This window comes from Chrysemys picta, chromosome 1 (genome assembly GCF_011386835.1).
Source record: "Chrysemys picta bellii isolate R12L10 chromosome 1, ASM1138683v2, whole genome shotgun sequence".
NCBI classification, from domain to species: domain Eukaryota; kingdom Metazoa; phylum Chordata; order Testudines; family Emydidae; genus Chrysemys; species Chrysemys picta.
In genome coordinates this window covers 164,707,419-164,725,237 of record NC_088791.1, presented here as the reverse complement: position 1 = coordinate 164,725,237, position 17,819 = coordinate 164,707,419, and the positions used below count along the sequence as shown (strand labels likewise).

The window sequence follows — 17,819 nt, the reverse complement described above, 5'->3', positions numbered from 1 at the left end:
AAATAAAATCAGTTCCATGGTGTTTGAAGTTAGGTATAGAAAACGGAGGCACGTAAATTAGAGGCCAGTTTGGAAAACGTGGGCCTTGATCACTACCAACCAGGTCGGATTGGAGCTACTATAGTGATAGAGTGAGACTACTCATGCCATTATCACTTCTCTGAGCTACCCGCTCCCTTGAAGTTCAGGAGCTACTGTGAATTCTGTAGATGTGCACAATAATGTTCTTATGCCCAGGGAAAACCCTCATATTTTTGCATTGATTCCAGAGATTTAAGTGGAAAAGCCACTGATCGCAATAAGATGCTTATTACAACTTTTTTAAAGGAAAACATCTTATTAGCTTTTCAAACAAAAAACTGGAAGTACATATAGAGGTTTTGTCTCCAGTTTTCATTCCTCTGCTGTGCTTAAGATTTGTGGTATATGCTTTGTCCTGAGACTCTTGTCAGATATAGATCAAGATATAACAAGCTGTGCACAAATGTGTTTGCCAGAAATACACTACAGTCAGGTAAAGGTTTCTGGAAAAAAAAAAACCTGTAAAAATGGCATGATTCCAATTGAAAAAGAGGCAGAAAAATGTACCTTCCCATAAATGCCTGTAAGTTTCCCACCAGTTCTTGTTACTGAACTTCAGTGGTCATGAGAACTAAAATTAACAGAGTTGCGTTTTCTCCTGGAAAACGTTACCAAGTTAAATAGGGTTGAGAAACAGACTGAGTGTGGGAGAGAGCAAGCAGCTACATTTCTGAATCTCAGCAATGGGATGCAGTTACTTCCTGAGTGGGTAGTTGATCACACCTGATACCCACATAGTGAGAATGGGGAATCTATTCAATTACAGTGCTATCAAGACAAATATTCCAATATTAAGTTAAGAACATTGTGACAGTTGCACTATACAGTACCAGAATGGCCAAAGTAATTGAGGATAATCTAACTTCATAGCTGTTAGCACTAGTTTTCTCTTTCAGTGTACACTGCAAACAAACAGATGGTATCTCTATCGTGCATGTTTTGGAAAAAAAGTTATCACTATTTTTTTCTTTGTAGACACTTGTACAAGACTCACCATCCCAGAGCAACGCCTTGCAGCAAGACCTGCCATAGCAGTGTTCTGTATCAATTTCCCCACAATGATTGTCAGCCTACTCCTGATGTAGAGATGTAACTTGGCCCTCCAGCAAAGTCATTAACAAAAGCCCACCCCTCCTTGGGTATCCAAGTCCCAAACAAACCACAACATCTCAAACGGGGACAAGCCCCTCCTTCCTGAGGGCCTGTCTTCTCTCCACTTGTTTAAAGCACTCTTCTACCCACTCAGCTTGCACCCTTCCTAGGCTCCTTTCAATCTAGGGTTGCCACATCTGAGGTACAAAACATCTGTTCCTTTTGGGTTGCACGCCACTCTCTCCTGAGCAGCCACACCCCCACCTGCCTAACTAGAGTCTTCCACAAACCTCTACGTGCCTTGTGCACTCCTCAGAGCTTTGCGTTCGCTGCTCCAGCCAGTCCTACGCCACTGGGCTTCCTTCCTCCGAAGTCCAAACCCACGGTAAGTGTAGCAGGTCAGGGTAATTGACCAGAGCTGACAGACCCAATCCAGCCTTCAAAGGGGAAGACCTCGCTATTGCAGCATTACTATGGAAAATAATCAGTCTTTCAAAAGAAGGATCTTTAGGCACAAGGTAGTTGAAAATATTGAAATATCTTAACACATACAGGTTCATTTAAAGCTTGGAGCATTTCTAGAGAATTCATGAATGTGTGCTACTGCAGTATATATTTTACCATCTTAATCTTGCAAGTATCACAAGATCAACTCCTCTATATGGTATTAAATAAACAGGTAATTTTGAAATATAAATGCATACAGTACTTTACTTTGTGACACTGCTTTCTATACTTAAAACTGGAGAAATTCGTTTGTGGTGTTACAGTAATAAGTTCTATCCCCTCTCTCTGCTAAAGCCAAAATTAGAAAGTTTCTTTTTTTTTTTTTAAAACCACTCTGAAACATTACTGTATTTTGTCCCATTTCTGGGTATTTCATAACCTCAAACCCAACATATGAGCATGATACATTCAGATTCCCCTTCCCAATCAGTTCTCAGGCTCAACAATGCTCAGCAGGCAGCAGTCAATTTAGCAAGAGATCTTATCCATCACTGCTGAAAAAATACTGGGCATTGACTGATGAATGGAAGATAAATCACAAGAGGGTTGTCCATTCAGGCAGGGCTGAATGACTCTGACAGAGCCCTGCATGAAAGCTCATTTTGTGCTTGCCTGTACAATATGTCATTTGTAGAGTGTCGCTCTCCAATGATATCAGTCCCTTCTCAGTATGAAGCCCTGTCCCTTTATTCCCATCAATAAAGGTGTCCAATCTGTAAGAAGGGAAACCTCAAAGCAACGAGACGCTATTATGATCTAAAAATTCAAGTTCAGAGGTAGGCTTCAGCTTTGTCGGCTGCTGCACCCTAAGCCAAATGCAGCCACTTCTCATCACCCAAGCTGGGGGGAAGGGCTGGGGAGGAAGGATCCAGCAGGTGGTTTAAAGCATTTTAGTGGTGTTATAGCCTATATCTCCTTGAAAGCAGAACATCTTTGACTGAAGCCTGTTTATTATTACTCAGACCAACAATGTCTCTCTCTAACAGATGTCTACTGTGCTATTTCCTAAGGGTAGGCCAATGCTTCCCCCCAGTACTTTGACACCCAAGAAGTGAGTTCAACCTCCCCTCTTGAAGAGCACGGAAGACACTAATATTCTTAGCCACTGCCTGTCATGTTGTCCTTGATACCAGAAAGTGTGCCATTGTGGTAGTGGAGATGAGGGAACTACGTGTGTGGGGGAGGGGGTGCATTTGCTAAACAACTTGTGGGTGCTACTGGAATGTTAAAAACTAATTTGTCCATGGTGAGCGAGTTCTAGACCAGCAGTAGACAATTGAGATTTAGTTTTGTTCACATTTTAAAGTGTGGTTTTATGATGGGAAGTGACTAAGTAAAAACAAAACCTTCTTAATTACCAGATGTGCTCCTCCTGTGTTCGGAGTCCTATCTTTTACTCCAGCTAACCTTGCAGAGCCAATACAGCAAAGACTGAGTGAGCTGCAGATTCTATTCCATTTTGCATCTCAATTGAATTGTTTAGAAAGTGCCAATTAGCTACACCTGTGCAATCCCACTGACAACTGGAGAGATGTGCAGCTGCTACTGAGGGCTTAATTGGAAGACAATGTTGCACATGAGTGGCTGAGGGTCCAGTTTGGCTGGTAGAACTTTTCTACTCTGGCATCCACAGTAAAAAGAACTCTACATGATTCTTAGGCACACAATAGTATTTGCAGGCTTGGTAACAAAAACCATAAACCTACAAAATATTTTACTTTAATAGATTGGTTCAAATTACAAATAATCATGGATGTAATAAACACAGAAACCACCATGCCTTGTTTGCAATGCACTTGTCAGAATAGTGCTCCACTTAACAGGTTTTTTATTTTTTCCTTGTGTTATGTACTTGTTTAAACAGGTCTTGTGAACAGGGCCGCCCAGAGGATTCAGGGGGCCTGGGGTCTTCGGTGGCGGGGCTCCCCGCCACCGAATTGCCACCAAAGACCCGGTGCTTCAGCAGCGGGTCCCGGGGCGGAAGGACTCCCCGCCGTGGGTCTTCAGGGCACTTCGGCGGTGGGTCCCAGGCTGCCCCCGCTGCCAAATTCCCGCCGAAGACCCAGAGCGGAAAAAGCTCCGGGGACCCGGGCCCCACGAGAGTTTTCCGGGGCCCCCGGCACAAGTGAAGGACCCCTGCTCCAAGGGCCCCAAAAAACTCTTGTGGGAGCCCCTGTGGAGCCCGGGGCCTAGGGCAAATTGCCTCACTTACCCCTCCCTCTGGATGGCCCTGCTTGTGAACCCAGAGATGATGTAGTTTGAGAAAATATGGTCAAAGGCCATGTTTCATCTGTTCTAATCTTTCTCCAGGAGAGGCTTAGCACAAAAGCAGCCAAAAAACTATTTGGTAAAATTGTTGCAAACTAAAGCACATTTTGGATTGTTCTGATTTGCATTTAAGTTAGTTGGGAGTAGTCAGACAATCAACTCAGAAAATCTGAACATTTTAATGCCATGTACATAGCAATTTTCATCAGTAGATCTCAAACCACTTTATGAAGGAGGTCAGTATTATTCTTCCCATTTTACAGATGGGGAAACTTAGGCACTGGAAGGTGAAGGGACTTGCCCAAGATCACCCAATAGAGCCAGGGACAGAGCCAAGAATAGAACCCAGATCTCCTAAGCCGCAGCCCACTCCTCCAACCACTAGGCAACACTGTCACCTATAAAAATTTCATTAATTTTAACAGATGCATTTTTCTGCAGTTTGTTGGTCTCCTTTTTAAATGACTCCTTTATCCAAGTAAATAGCAGAAGCCTTGCCACGTGACACCTTACAAGCAACGTACACAATACAATAGTCAAACCAAACAACCTACAGTCTAACAATTACTAATCGCAAACTATTAGACAAATGTGATTAGAAAGAAAATCAAAAATTGTTTTTGAATGATTAGCTAATGCATAAACAGAGCTAAATTCAGGAAAAGAGTTAAATGAATAGTTTGGCTTCAGCTAAATGAGAGCACTGGGGAAAGCTACTCTGCTCTTAGCAATCAAATGAGTACTGGCAACAACAACAAATTAAACCTTAAAACGTAAAAGTAACCTGGGGCCAAATTATGTGGCTTTAAAAAACCCAAGAGTCCCACAGCTCTTAAGCTCTATGACTCTTAACACAGAATTTCTATAGAATGTTTAGTTAAGAGCCACAGAATCTGAACCTTAATTAGGATGTTTATATCCAAATATCAACAAACTAAAGTTATTTTAGAGGATTTATGTGGAATGCAAAAATCTTGTGCCTTAAACTGCTCATATTTCACTCTACTAGTAGTTGTTTAAAACCTTCAATAAAAAATACAGGCTAAAAGGTACATCACTGTTTGTATACACAACAAAAAAATGTTAGACAACCTTAACTGCTGTTGTTGTTGCTACCAGCTTTACCTACAAGTTTCCAAGTTAAATCACCAGTTTTCAGTTATGAAAAAGGAAAGACAGAGGAAATGACATTTACATATACAAAGCTGGAGAATTTCTTTGATCCCAAACCAGCTGCAAGAACATGTCTCATAATTTACTTTCTATTGCAGAAATGGAGTCCGGCATGGAATGAAATATGTCATAATAACTTTATTATTTGACTTTGCTTTGGTGTGATATTGCATGGAAAAAGGTAATTCTTTCTCCTCTTCCTGATCCTATGATTACAAGAGATTGGACTGTATTATTCACATAGCTATGGCAGAAATAACTCTGTATTAGAAGGCAAGTTAAGTAACTGCCACCACTGCAGAATGAAATACCTATCGTCACCAGAAAGCTCTGCATTGATTCTAGGCCATCCAACTTTGTAACTGGTTGGGCGGTTCCAAATACTTTGTCGAAAGCTAGAAGTTCCTGTTTTCAGCTAGCAGCCAATTACTGTGTGTGTGTGTATACACATTTGTTGATTTTCATTGATTGAAAAATAGTCTTCCTTGGTATTATCTTTTCTCTCCTCCTCTCCCCCTGTGTGTGACACACACACACACACACGGGGAGAGGAGGAGAGAAAAGATAATACCAAGGAAGACAATTTTTCAATCAATGAAAATCAACGAATGTTTTCTATACCTTTATGTATTGTTCACTTTAAAAACCTGTAAGATGATCATATTGAAACAAATTTTATAGTCCTCACTCTAAGTCAACGGGAAGTATTGACTAAGTAAGGACTCCTAGATTTAGTCCATTTTTGACACTGAATGAAACTTTTCCTTTAAATCTATGTACCATAACAGAAAATGCTGAAAGTGATTACAGTATACTCCAGGAAGAAAGGAGATGGTCACATGACAAAATCTGTACCTGCAAAGGATCCATATTTGCTTTTTATTGCAATGCATCTTTAGATCTTTAGCTAGCCCTGAAGATTCAGTGTTCCAGAGGTTATCCTGCAGTGCAGGACTATCTGCAATATGGGTTTCACTGCAACCAAAAGTTTCTTGGTAAGAGCATTTTTGGGGATCAGCCTGATTCTGACACAGCCAGAGTACAATGCAACATCAACCTACTCTCTGTTGCAGAACACGTAATTCTAGCACAGCATTCGGATCTTAAATGTTACTTTGTAACTTCATGGGAACGTAAAACTCCAATTGAGGTTACACGTTACTGGTGTGAAAAGAGTCTCCTCCTTACGGAGCTGTCACTGTTTTGGCTACAAGTTGCTCACCCTTTACCTGTGAAAATAACATCAAATACACTATTTCTAGTAATGGAATAGTATAATCAAACAGTACCCCAAACATATGGGCCTTTAACTCTCTCTCTCTTTTCTTTTTTTTTTTTTAATACATGGAGTGGAAACTCCTGCTGTATGCTTGTTTCAGTCAGTGTTTACTGGCATACTATTAAATACATATTTTTTCAGTGCCTTTAAAAATGCACACACAGTATTTGTAGGTGCCCTAGTTTATACCTCACTGTAGGTTTGTGCGCAAATACCTTACAAGCCTCAGAAAATGACCCAAGAAAATATAAAGATATAGGAATAGTGACCTAAAGAAAATATTTTTGATGTAGGAAAATCAAAAGGCTAACAAGTTCAGATGCACAGTGAAAGGCTTGAATAGCCAATCATAGGAATATTGTAAATAGATCCCCAAACTCATGAATTTGTAGAATTCAGATTGGGGATATGACATATATTCATGTGAATTTGGGTTTAACATTTATATGTCTTAATGCCACAGTAGATTCATCACACCCCCTCACATAACTTTGGCAGGAGAGTATGTGAGAGAGAATTCTACCTTCTACCACAAGGAAGAAAGGATAGAGGTCCTCTAGAGCACGTTCTTCTCCCATTTCCATAGAGACCCACTTTTGGCTGTCATCCTTCCTCATGTATTCAATGGTAGGAATATGATCCAGAGATTCAAATGCCATCAAGTCTCTTGATAGAGTGGAGAATGTATTTAAATAGAGTCAGTGGAGCAGTGATCAGAGCACTTGATTGCATCAGTCAGGGTGTACCGCCAGATGTTCTTAGGATGCTTTGAAGAGTTTACTGCTCACTTATGAGATTGGGAGGTTTGGCTTCTGGCCTCATTATCCCAAATGTCAATGTGACTTCTGCGGTTTTGTCCAGGCACACCTCTCAAAAAGGCTTGTTGGGAGCCATGGGTTAGGTCTTTCATTTCACATGCATCCCACGAAGTGGCTATTCACCCACTAAAGCTCATGCTCCAATACGTTTGTTAGTCTATAAGGTACCACAGGACTCTTTGCTGCTTTTACAGATCCAGACTAACACGGCTACCCCTCTGATACTTGACATTTTAGTTTGACACTCTAGTTTGTCAATCCTGATTAACGCTAAGTGGATCATCATTTGGAACCAGTGGCGGCAGTGGGTGGATAAAACAGAATTGCCTGAGTGATCACTTTTTCCTCTTTATGAAAGAACTTAAGTTTTTTTGGGGGGGGGAATTATTTTGAGTAAAATATAGTGAAAGTTTATGCTTCTGAAAGGGAGCTGATAACATGAGCAAGAGCTAGGTTTAGAACCTCAACTACTCTATTCCCAGGGTCTCTCTTAATAAACAGAGGGTCTATCAATCATGCTAGAAACATTTGGGAGTTTTAGGACCCAGGTAAAACATCCCTATGAAAAACTGGTAGAGAGTAAAGAGGAGAAAAGGGAATCAGGTTTTGTGGTCTCTGATCCTAGCTATTCACTTAACTGTGGTGTGACTTTAGGCAGACTACTTAACCACATTCTCTGCCCTCAGTATAACCACCTATAAAAAGGTATAATACTAATACAGGAGTGTTGAGAGGATCGACACTTGGTAAAATTCTTTGGGATCTTCAGATTAAATGGAAAAGACACGTGACTAGATAGTATTGGACTGTCAAATAGAATCCAGGCCGATACTTATCAATGATAATATAGTTCAGTGGTTTTAAACTTGTGGTCCTCGGATCTCTGAGGGTCCATAGATTATGTCTAAGGGATCCACAAAAGGTTGCCATTACCATAGAACTGGGATTTTCAACTGCAGACTAAGTCTAAGATTTCCCAAGGTGTCTGCACCTCCATTCAAAATGCTTTAGGGGTCTGCAAATGAAAAAAGGTTGAAGGTATAGTTAATTTTTCAAAGTTACATCAGATAAGGTTTGAAAACTAAGTTCCATTGCTACATGCTTATTTTCCTTATGTTATACAGCTTAAGGGAGTTTAATTTAAAAACTTGGAAACTGACAGTTAATTCAGTCAGAGTAACAGTCACATATCAAGAGGGATGGAGAGAGGGAGAGGCAAAGTGAAAAAGATGCTTTTATGTTCTTTGGCAGTAGAAATAACATGAAGGTTTTGGCACAACCCTCTACCTCCATTCCATCTGCTCTTTTTATTCAAGCCCTTTCCAACTTGCCTCAATCATTTCAACCTTGCATCCTCATTGTGACATGGGGCTAAATTCAGAGATGTGTACAGTGGGGTAAGCTCTTTATACATTAGTAAGTTCCAGGGAACATAAATTGTTGACATTTATATGGCAAGGAGTTAAAAGAAAACACGAATTTAAGTGAGAATGGCCTACTTTACCTCACATCTCCATATGCCCTCCTGTTAGTGGCCTTTTTACTCTGTTTTCTGAGTACACAAAAGCATCCATGTACTTACACTCTGAATGACTGACTCTAGATTTTCAAAAAGAAGGAAAAAATTAAGTTTTCCAGAAGAGAGCATATTGTATGCGACTTAGTGTTGTTTTCAGCCCTGGTGACTCCACTCAGTTAGTTACATGTGGGATGAATTTGGTTCTTAGTTTTAACAGCAGCTGTTTAATGCAGGCCCCTCAGCAGACAGGCAAGCTACTTAAAGGTACAGTACAAAAGTCCATATCTACATATGCCATACTTTCCTTTCTATTCATCTCTCCTCCCTCAGAGAATTGAAAAAATTGAGTCTCTGAAAAACTGATAGATTTGGAACAAAAAGCAGGTGTAAATTATATGCTCATAAGTGGATGAGAATCTAAGTAATTCTAGAGGGAGTAAATTCAGGTATCATACACTTGAACGGTGTGGGGAGATGGGAGAACGGGTGCAAGATACAGCAGTTTAACCCTCTCTGAATTTAACCCTTCATCTCTATTGTCTCACACCTCTAACTTCTACCCTTCACATGTAAATTCCCCTTATGTTTTAGTGATCTGTTTAGTAGCAGCTGCTCTGGTTCTAGCTGGAGAGAGGATTGTGACCTGGTTCTCTTTCTAGGAGGGGAATGGAAGCAAATAGATATAAGAAAGCTTCTCTCTTATCCAATTGTTATCCTAGTTCTTTTAAGTCTGAATTACCTAAAGGTGGGATACACCTTCAAACTAGCTTGAGCAGCACAGCCAGCCAGACCTCTATCATTCTTCTGAATCTCAGCTTTCATGTCAGAAAATTATACTCTCACCATTACAGTTGTAAAGAAAACTTTCAAAACACTGAGCAACTGATGTCGACGCTGGGCTAAGTTTTCAGAGAGCCTTAAAAAAACCTCTGTGAGGTGTCACCGCCCCTCTTCATTCAATGGGCACTAGCTAGAGTGCCAATGGTGATACTTTGAATATCAAGATGTTTTGAGCAGTGAAATCGTTAACTATGTAAAAAAAGGAGCAGACATATCCTATGATGAACATCTATGTCAGTGTTTCCCAAAATGGAGGTAGAGGAAAAGCACAAAGGATTACCCAGAAGAATATGGAAGATGCCTACATTAAGATACATAGGCCTTTAACATCACATGGCAGAGTTACAAGATAGCTGCAAGTGGTTTCATCTTCCTGAAGGGGGCTTCAGCTTTGAAAACTATGGGAAACACTGGGATAAGGAGTGAGTCTACAGCCAGCTGCATGGCGGCCATTATATCTCACTTGTTTGCTTCCAGTGTTTACCCTTGTTATAGCTAAATAGGAATGCAGTAGGAATACTGCATTCAGTATGTTGTGTGATGGGTCAAATGGGGCAATAGCTCTGCCTTGGCATAGCAGCCTAAGATTACAACAAACACTACAAAACACTGGTGGGAGTACAAGCTAACATTGTGGGACTCTAACCAGATATAATTTCAACAAGTTGTTTTTTCCTACAGAGAGGTGAAGCTTCATAATGAGATTTGGGTATAGTCACTTAGTAGAAAGATGTGATGTAATTAGTGGGTATGATGTGATTCAAAAAGCAGTGTGACCTAGAGGATAGAACACTTGACTGGGAGATAGGAGAGGAGACCTCAGTTCTACTCTTGGCTCTGCCACTGGCCTGAGTGACCTTGGGCAAATCACTTCCCTCTCAGTGCCTCAGTTTCCCCATCTGCAAAATGGGGATGATAGACTGAGACTAAGGCCAGAAGGGAACATCACGATCATCTAGTCTGATCTCCTGCACATTGTAGGCCACAGAACCTCACCCATCCATTCCTGAATTAGACCCCTAACCTTTGACCGAGTTAATGAAATCCTCAAAATCATAATTTAAAGACTTCAAGTTGCAGACAACCCACCATTTACACTAACTCCCTTTGTAAAGCATTTGAGATGTACTGATGAAAAGCACGATACAAGAACTAGGAATTGTTATTAGTGAATTGCATTTGTAGTCAGGTGACATGAAATAAAGAGCTTCACAATAGCTGCAAAATATCAATGAGAGTAGTACTTTACAGGGTGACTCATCAGTCAGTCAAGAGGAGTACTCTTAAAGAGGTGATCACGCTACATACTTCACCATTGAAAAGGGTGAAGATATTGGTCTGATCATGTGATGTAGAAGCTACTCTACAACTTATGTAAGTTATGCAAGCAAATTGCAGAGTCCACTTCAGACTGGCTAGCAACCTTGGTGGACTGAAATAGCAAAGAGTAGGGCTGGTCGGGAGTTCTTTGATTTTTTTTTTTCAAGTCACAAATGCAGATTTGTCAAAACTGAAAATGTTAGAAACAAGGCTGGATTTGACACATTTCCCAATTCCAAAAAGTCCAGAAAAAAGTTTCAAAATTGTCAACACATTTCAGTTTGACATTTTTTTTAACATACTTTTTCATTTAGAAATGTAAACTAATTAGACTTAAAAAAATATCATGGAAAAAGATCAAATTCAAGATGAAATGTTTTGAAATTATCAAAATGAAACATTTTGATTGTCAGAAAATGAAAAAAAGTTTGTTTTTCAGTTTGTGAATATGTTCAAAATGTTGACTTTTTGTCCTGATTTGAGAAAGGGAAAAATTTCCACACTCTTGAAAAAATTTGAGAGGTGGAAAAAGCAAAGCCCACCTAGTTCTAGTGAAGAGGGCATTTTTATAACAAGTGGGAAAGCAGCTGCTCCTCTCAGTTACTAATAAAAGCAAATGGTAAATAGTTTCTGCTTTATTCTCATCTAAAATTTGTACTGCAGTAGCACCCAAAGGCCCCAGTGACTATCATAACACCACTGTGCAGATGCTATGCAAATACTTAAGAGATGGTCACAGCCCTGAAGACAAACAGATAAGACAAATTAATCCATGAAGTAAGTCATGCTAGATCAGGGGTCAGCAACCTTTCAGAAGTGGTGTGCTGAGTCTTCATTTATTCACTCTAATTTAAGGTTCCGTGTGCCAGTAATACATTTTAACATTTTTAGAAGGTCTCTTTTGATAAGTCTGTAATATATAACTAAACTATTGTTGTATGTAAATTAAATAAGGTTTTTAAAATGTATAAGATGCTTCATTTAAAATTACATTAAAATGCAGAGCCTCCTGGACCAGTGGCCAGGATCCGGGCAGTGAGAGTGTCACTGAAAATCAGCTTGTGTGCCGCCTTTGGCACACATGCCATAGGTTGCCTACCCCTGTGCTAAATGAACATTTTGAGACAGAATACCTTTCCATTAGAAAATGCTGATTTGATGGAGTCTAAACTATCCATGGGAATGTATTAATTCTGTCAAAACTTGTGATGGAAAGATGGCAAGTGGGCAGGTTGGCAATTCCTTGGCTCCCCTCCAGGCTGCAGAGGAATCTTTCAGCTCACCTGCTTATCTGTCAGCCAGATAGTTTGCCAGCCAACTGATTGCTCTCTTTTGCCAGAAATTCTGGGATGTAAACATTTTATTCCAACACAGAATGAAATGACACATTGATGACCCAGAATATCATGCTAAATGTGAATTCCCTTTTCCAGTTAGCTCTGAAAGTAAGTAACATGTGAAGGTACATGCTTTAGAAGCCAACAAGAGAAGCAGCAAGTTGACTTAAGCAGAGCAGAGGGACATGGGTATGAAGTCAACTTTTAAGTTGAACTCTGTGCGTTTGGGGGAAGAGAGTGTTACTAAAACTCTTCAATAGTGGGTATAATATTCTTCTTAGAAGTCATCTAACTTTAAAGGACAGACTAATGAAATTTGGGAGTCTTTCCATGTCTCTAGTAAATAAGGGGAGATGGAAAAAATTAGGCCAATATAGTTTAAAGTGGACACACTAATAGAGGTATATGAAATAGTGTATAGATGGTGGACAACTTATTTGTTTCATAATTCAAATCAAGAGGACGACAAATGAAAGTGAAAGGGAAATTTTAAAGCTTAAAGGAAAAACTATGCACAATTAATCTGTGAAACTCATTGCCACAAGATATAGAGATAAAGAGCTTCACTGGAATGAAGGAAAGTTTTATTTTAACATGAATAAGAACAGTCACATATGTAAGATATGTAATTAAACAATATGTGTGATAAACCCTTAGGCTTCATGGCATGAGCCAATCACTAACTGCTTGGGATTTAGGAGGACACCTCCCATGTGGGTAGCTCATGGCACACTTATCTATCATGAGGCGTCTTAGACATTTCTCTGAAATGTCTGCTGTTGGTTACTGTTAAGAAAAGATACTAGAATACATGGACCATTAGTTTGATACAATATGGTGATTCTTATGTTTCTACAAAAAGATGTCAACTTCTGACCTATGATGCATTTCTGCATTTATATCTAATCAATTGATCACATTTTCTTAGTGATTACAATATATGGGAGATAAATAATTGGTCAATCCAGCCCACCCAAACTGTATTAGGAAGATTAATAGAGATCAAGAGTGTTTAGAAACGTTACAGAAAGACTCAGCAGAAAAAAACCAAGTCTACAAGCCCCAATCATTTTGAATTCATTGTAGTCATACTAAAACTAGATCACAGCCATTTTTCTTTGGCTTTTTAAGTTTAAGATAGTCAGTAACCTTATTTACATAATCACAATTATGCACAACAGTGAAGGTCCATCTTAAAAATATAACATTCCAAAACACAAAGGAAAGGGCAAATTACTGGAGCTGTTTTTAAAAGAGAGGGGGAAAAAACCCTCTACAAAATGGCACTTAATATGGTGCCATGCACACTGTGTAATTTAGCAACAAACAAAATGCCATATAGAGACAAACATTTTGTTCATTCTGCATAGCAATAGTTCATTCAGAACCCATAATTATGCTGAAATCAAATATAAAGTACAAATTGACCTTTCAGAATGAAACCCAACAGGCCAAATCCTGCTTTTAGTTACACTAAGGCATCCCTACTGATTTCAATGCTGGTTACAGAATTTGGCTAACTCACTGAGTATCCCTGATCACATCAGTATTTCATTGAGTTACTATGCCTAGAAAACCCTTTACACCCTCGCTAGATTAAAACCATTGCATGGGGCTTTAATAATGGAGTAGTCAAAACCTTTGGGCCAATTTCAGAACTCATTTACACCAATATAAAACCAACATCACGTCACTGAAGGCAAAATAATTAATTCAGGTTTACATGGGTGAAAGAACAGGCTACAGCCCTATGAATTCATGACGACCATAGATTTGTCAGCTATAAAAATGCCCAGATAGTCTTGAAGCATGATCTGAAGGTTGTCAGATCCAGGCTTTTGGCAGATGAGAGAAACTGATTCCTTAGCCAAGGACTCAACACCAAGAATGTTGAGCTGGCACCAGCTCTGATAGATTTGAACCAGTAGGACCACACCTTCCATACCAGGCCAAGGTCCAAACCATTTAGGATGTTAGATTGAAAACATCAGCACTTAAAAGTCAACTGGCAGCTAAACAAAGATCATGGAGCACAGATGCAATATGCTCTGTGTGATATCTCCTGTAGTACGTGGGCTGCCAATTTCTGCACTATTTTCAACTTCAGGATGGATCTGTGTGTTATAATTATTTATGATAGTGCATACTGCAGGCTAAATACTCCAGGAGGACAGTCCCTGCTCAGATGAGCTCACAGTGCAAGGAATGGTAAGAGGTTACAGGAATGGGAACAACAGGCAAAATATACACCTTGTATTCACGGCAGTATAGTTTGCTGTAGACAGCCTGACAGAACTGGATCTTTAGGAGGGACTTAAATGTGGACAGGATACTGGCAAGGCTGTACCTCTTTGAAGAGGAGGATGAAGCTTTTATCTGATGTAATAATGGATGGGGGAGGGAAGGAGGCTAGCTGAAAGATTCAAAAGATGCACTACCTGAACAAATTGGGCAAGGAAGATTAATTTAGCATCTGCATTTTGTAGGGACTGAATGGTCTTAAGATTTGATCCCATGCAGAGCACATTAAAGTAATCCAACCTTGGTGAGACAGAGGCTTGGATCACTGTGTCAAGTTCTGCATCGGGGTAGACAAAAAAGGAAACTAGCTTCCCGACAAGCTCAAATGATTAGGAAGGCACTTTAACCACAGCTAGCTGGACATTCAGAACCAGCAGTGGATCCAAAGAGACTGTCAAGTTACAAAACTACGTAACAAATTGTGAGCACACTCCCTTAAGCAAAAAAGTTGCTAGAAATGCTTTCAATGCCTACAGGGTGCACTTTCATTCTAGTAGAAGAAAAAGAATTGGTGTCACTGGGGTCTGCTACTCACCACTTGGCTGTGTCTCCTTGTGGCTCATCTGGGGAATTAGCTCGCCACTGTCCACACCCTGTCTGGCAGTCACTCAGCTCATTGCCCCAGACACTTGCTCTGCAGCTGCTCTCTTTCTAGTCCAGAGCTGCTGCAGCACCTCTTCTTCATGGCTTAGCTCTCCGGCCAAATCACCATCATCTGCCCCTTCTGGGGGATTATCAGAGTCACCTTCCTCTAAGTCTCATACAGTCTCCGTCTCCACTGTGCTGACTGTACCACTCTCACCAGAGCTTGTAAGGGAACCTGGGCCCACCCGCTACAGCTGGTTCCAGTCCAAGGACCCTCAAACCAGCAGTTCAGGTCTATCCCTCTTGGCCCTTACTGCCCATTCCCTGGACTGCTTCCTACCTTGCCTTTCTGGCTCCTACTCTTCCCCCTTTTATCAGGGAGAATGTCTACAGGCTTACCTCACTGCAGCTTCCTGCTCTACCCACAGCTTCTAGATGTTATAGAAGCCCCACCTGTTCCTGCCCAGGTGAGCCTCATTTTCAATCAGCTTCATTGTCCCTTAGCTCTCCAGCAGCTACAGCCTGAGGCTAATTGGCCTCTCACAACTTTAACTCCATTGGTGCTGGTGTGGGGTGAATGCCCCTTCACAGTTGGGTAAGAGGATATAAATTCCTTTATGAGAATTATGGGTGCTCTGCATCTCTGGGGAGCGGGAGGGAAATCAAACTACTTGGCTACAGCTCTGATCCTGCCAAGTGATGGGTGCAGGTCGGCTCCATCTCTTTGCAGGATTGGAGAGCAAGCAACTTTGAAAAGGTTTAAAATCACTGCCAAATCTGAGGGAAGACAATATAGCAATAGTTTATTTTAAAACATTCTAATAACTTTAAAACCTTCACAACATCTTCTGTTATGAAGATAACATTTTATATTAACACTGAATTATACTTCAGGTGACAGAAGGGAATGAGTGTGTATATAGCAGCTATACACTATTAATTGAATGAGGTTTCCATTAATATTTTCACTTTTGGAAAAATGAGTCCAACTATGAAGGAAAGTTGCCAATTTCCATCAGAAGATGGATTAAGTACCTCCAATATTTTGTTTTTAAACAGGAGTACATCCATCAAACAAAATATTTTCCCAGTTAAAGTTACTTGAGATTAGAGCATATGGCTGGACTCAAACTAAAAAGGACCTAAAATATTACAGCCCCATTTTCTATTTTAATGGGTAATTGGTAACACTAGATTACAGGATTTGCAGGGTCCAAAGTGCTGTATTTTTATAGGGAAGAATCTTCTTTCTTTCTTTCAGTCTTAATAAGCTTGGCCTATATCAGCTTTTCTCACATCAGTCCAAGTGTCACATTTGGGTTGGGGGAAGCTTGTTAGCTGTAATTACCAGCAGTAGGTTCTATTATTTGCCAAAGTAATTTTCACTGCTAAGTACCACCAAAACTGCCTCAAGCCTTTAATTCCCCCAACCCCTTCCTTTTGCCTTCTTTTGCTTCCTTTTAAGTTAGTGAATTTTCCCATGATACTGCTCTCTGTGGTGCAGGACAGGGGAGAGACAAGGCGCTGGGTATCAATGTGATCTTGAGAGATGGGGTCAGGCCTAGCGAAAGCCCTTCACAAACAGAGCCTGAACTCTATTAGAGATGCAAATCCACTCTCTAAGTGAGGATTGTTTCGGCAACATAATGGAGCCCAAGGAATTCCACGGCAGCCCTCTTTTCAGCATAGGCCTTTTGTCTGTGTCTTAGCAAATTTCTGCAGCCTGTTTAAACTGCAGCTATTGTCCTCATGGCTTCATTGATTTCTCTCCCTGCCACCAGCTCACAATGGGTTGATATGAACATCTTTGTTACTGCTTTTGTACTGTATATCAGAGTAATGTTTCAGCAGATTGAGGCCTAGCAGGAAGAATTAAACCTGTACTACACAGGGCATGATGAATTGCAGGATTTACATATCATTTTAAGGGGTATTTTTTGGTGGTTGCTTCTGAATGGTGTTGTGTCTCGAAGGATGTAGTCAGAGGATAGAGTGACAGAAAAGGAAGTGATTTAGATATTCCCTGACAGCTTAATACACAAGACACAGGCAAATGGTGGAAATTCTCAAATTGCATCTTTCTGCACTATGTATGTGTGTGTGTGTGCGCATGCATGTGTGTTTGCATCTTTGGCTCTAGCTGTTTAAGACGACGGAGAAAGAAGGATACAGCAAATTTAGTTCATGCAGTAAGAGATTGGTTGTTTCAGGGCAAAAGGTGCCAGGGCTCACCACCTCGGTATTTTTGATCCCACTGTTCTTGGCTAAAAGAGAAACTGCTTATTGAGTCAGGTCTTGACATTACAAGGCAACATATTTCCAGGTCCTGACGTGCTGTGCAGCTTCCTGAGTGAAATTGCTGAACTCTATGTGAGACTACATCACTAGACATAGGCTAATAATACCTAACATCTGCTGCATCCTTAAAAGATTAATTATGGGGGAGAGGGGGTAAATTAAACCTTAAAGCCTAATAGATAGATATTTTGGCACCTTCAAATCAGTAATACTTGGGAACAATAGATTTTTAAAAACAAGGTGTATTTTTGGTCAATATATGCACATACACACACCATTCTATAACTCCATTATTAATAGGTTTAAGACCAATTTCTTAGTAAAACTCACCATTTAATCTTATAAGGCTTGACAATTGACATAATTTATAAGTGCAAACCACAGCACACATATATGGTGTA

General features: G+C 40.2%; 1 protein-coding gene across 6 annotated transcripts in view; it reads right to left on the bottom strand.

Moving 5' to 3' along the window:
• Nucleotides 1-17,819, bottom strand: part of EPHA3 (EPH receptor A3) — a 469,948-nt gene that overhangs the window by 418,839 nt on the left and 33,290 nt on the right. For 3 of the 6 annotated variants that reach the window (XM_065589002.1, XM_065588971.1, XM_065589043.1), the window contains exon 1: nucleotides 15,071-15,534. The exons of the other annotated variants lie outside the window; for them this stretch is intronic. The gene's annotated coding sequence lies outside the window, so the exon portion shown is untranslated. Of the gene's footprint in view, nucleotides 1-15,070; nucleotides 15,535-17,819 lie in introns of those variants that run through there. 6 annotated transcript variants of the gene reach the window in all.